Source organism: Hyla sarda, unplaced genomic scaffold (assembly GCF_029499605.1).
Source record: "Hyla sarda isolate aHylSar1 unplaced genomic scaffold, aHylSar1.hap1 scaffold_430, whole genome shotgun sequence".
Lineage (NCBI taxonomy): Eukaryota > Metazoa > Chordata > Amphibia > Anura > Hylidae > Hyla > Hyla sarda.
The window spans coordinates 182,501-185,465 of record NW_026610445.1 but is presented as its reverse complement, the minus strand read 5'-3'; the positions used below and the strand labels follow the sequence as shown (position 1 = coordinate 185,465).

The following is a 2,965-nucleotide window of genomic DNA, read 5'->3' as shown; positions in this document are numbered from 1 at the left end:
TGCGGCTATTCCCCATTGAAAGATTGTTGCACCCAGGACCCTTAGCACTGGGATATGCTACTCAATACCACTGGCATGGCCAGGTGTAAACAACATCTGACCTTTGTTGTGTATGTAACCATGGAGATTGTGATGTCGCCTAGGCCCACCAAAGAACAGCCTTGTCAGAAGCAGCACTGCCATGAGCAGAAGTAGCAGCACCATAGGTTGTCAAATAAGTTGGATTTAACCAAGACAAGTGAGTCCAATAGGATGCAGGTATGTCCTCTATCCTTACAGCTTCCCGTGGCTGTTGGTTTTATACCGTTTGGGGACAGCCAAGGAGGCATCAGCAGGCAACACAGGTAAGTGTGTGCTTGTATGTGTGTGTGTGTGTGTGTGTGTGTGTTTCCTATGCAGATCCTAAACCCAGTATCAAATGCAAGTAGGAGGAGTAAGAAGGGTTCCTGCCAAAGCCAGGTTATGGATTGCATTTAAAAATGGTCCATCAGAGTGAAATGGACTCCCATCTTCCTGCTTAGCAATAATGATATGGGTTTAGGGTCTGCTGTGTGTACTGGTGGGTGACTGCCACCCAGCCAGAGTGTGTATGGGAGGCTGCCAGCCAGCCAGCCTCCCTTCCTACAAGTAGTGATGGTGCATGTGAAGGGGACAGCGTTGGTTCCTCCCCTTTCACAGTTATCACTTATCATCCTTCCTTTTGGCTGGTATCAAATGTGGTGTCTGTTTATATCAGTTTAATATCTGATATGTCCCCTATCTGGTAGCATATATTAAGTGCACCACCAGGTTTCAGTGTTGGAAAAAAAGATTACCTGTTTATTTGCTGTTGCAGCTGCTTGCTGGCTAGTCCAGTGGGTCCCTACTGCAGGCAAAAGACAATAGGTGGTGCCTATGTGCCTAGGTGGATAGGACATCAGCTATGAGGCATTTGTTTGTACAAACTGCTGCTCACAACTAATGTTGTAATATAGTGTCTCCATCTGCTGGTGGTATTGAATAAGCAATAGTGCAATGATAGGGTCTGAAAAAGAAGAAAAATAAGAAGCAGCAGCATAGGAAAGAAGGAAAACATGGAGAGAAGAAAAAAAGAAGGTAAAAATGAGGTGAAAACATGTTTAAAAAAGTATTTCCATCTCTCTCTCTCTCTATATGTATATACATATATATATATATATATATATATATATATATTTAAAAGAAAAAAAAAAAATATATATATACATATAGAGAGAGAGAGATAAATATATATAGAGATAGATGGGTGGATAGATAGATAGATAGACATACATACACACATACACACATACATACATATGTGTGTATTGTTGGAGTTGCAAACATGGGTGCACTTGACAAACTCAGTGCGGCTATTCCCCATTGAAAGATTGTTGCACCCAGGACCCTTAGCACTGGGATATGCTACTCAATACCACTGGCATGGCCAGGTGTAAACAACATCTCACCTTTGTTGTGTATGTAACCATGGAGATTGTGATGTCGCCTAGGCCCACCAAAGAACAGCCTTGTCAGAAGCAGCACTGCCATGAGCAGAAGTAGCAGCACCATAGGTTGTCAAATAAGTTGGATTTAACCAAGACAAGTGAGTCCAATAGGATGCAGGTATGTCCTCTATCCTTACAGCTTCCCGTGGCTGTTGGTTTTATACCATTTGGGGACAGCCAAGGAGGCGTCAGCAGGCAACACAGGTAAGTGTGTGCTTGTATGTGTGTGTGTGTGTGTGTGTGTGTGTGTGTTTCCTATGCAGATCCTAAACCCAGTATCAAATGCAAGTAGGAGGAGTAAGAAGGGTTCCTGCCAAAGCCAGGTTATGGATTGCATTTAAAAATGGTCCATCAGAGTGAAATGGACTCCCATCTTCCTGCTTAGCAATAATGATATGGGTTTAGGGTCTGCTGTGTGTACTGGTGGGTGACTGCCACCCAGCCAGAGTGTGTATGGGAGGCTGCCAGCCAGCCTCCCTTCCTACAAGTAATGATGGTGCATGTGAAGGGGACAGCGTTGGTTCCTCCCCTTTCACAGTTATCACTTCTCATCCTTCCTTTTGGCTGGTATCAAATGTGGTGTCTGCTTATATCAGTTTAATATCTGATATGTCCCCTATCTGATAGCATATATTAAATGCACCACCAGGTTTCAGTGTTGGAAAGAAAGATTATCTGTTTATTTGCTGCAGCTGCTTGCTGTCTAGTCCAGTGGGTCCCTACTGCAGGCAATAGACAATAGGTAGTGCCTATGTGCCTAGGTGGATAGGACATCAGCTATGAGGCATTTGTTTGTACAAACTGCTGCTCACAACTAATGTTGTAATATAGTGTCTCCATCTGCTGGTGGTATTGAATAAGCAATAGTGCAATGATAGGGTCTGAAAAAGAAGAAAAATAAGAAGCAGCAGCATATGAAAAAAGGAGGAAAGAAGGAAAACATGGAGAGAAGAAAAAAAAGAAGGTAAAAATGAGGTGAAAACATGTTTAAGAAAGTATTTCCATCTCTCTCTCTCTCTCTATATGTATATATATATATATATATATATATATATTTAAAAGAAAAAAAAAATATATATGCTATCAGATAGGGGACATATCAGATATTAAACTGATATAAACAGACACCACATTTGATACCAGCCAAAAGGAAGGATGAGAAGTGATAACTGTGAAAGGGGAGGAACCAACGCTATCCCCTTCACATGCACCATCATTACTTGTAGGAAGGGAGGCTGGCTGGCAGCCTCCCATACACACTCTGGCTGGGTGGCAGTCACCCACCAGTACACACAGCAGACCCTAAACCCATATCATTATTGCTAAGCAGGAAGATGGGAGTCCATTTCACTCTGATGGACCATTTTTAAATGCAATCCATAACCTGGCTTTGGCAGGAACCCTTCTTACTCCTCCTACTTGCATTTGATACTGGGTTTAGGATCTGCATAGGAAACACA

At 42.6% G+C, this 2,965-nt stretch overlaps 1 pseudogene; it reads left to right on the top strand.

Annotated features, from left to right (window-relative positions):
* The first annotated feature begins 680 nt into the window (after positions 1 to 680).
* Positions 681 to 788, top strand: LOC130334182 (U2 spliceosomal RNA; annotated as a pseudogene).
* Positions 789 to 2,965: the final 2,177 nt, after the last annotated feature.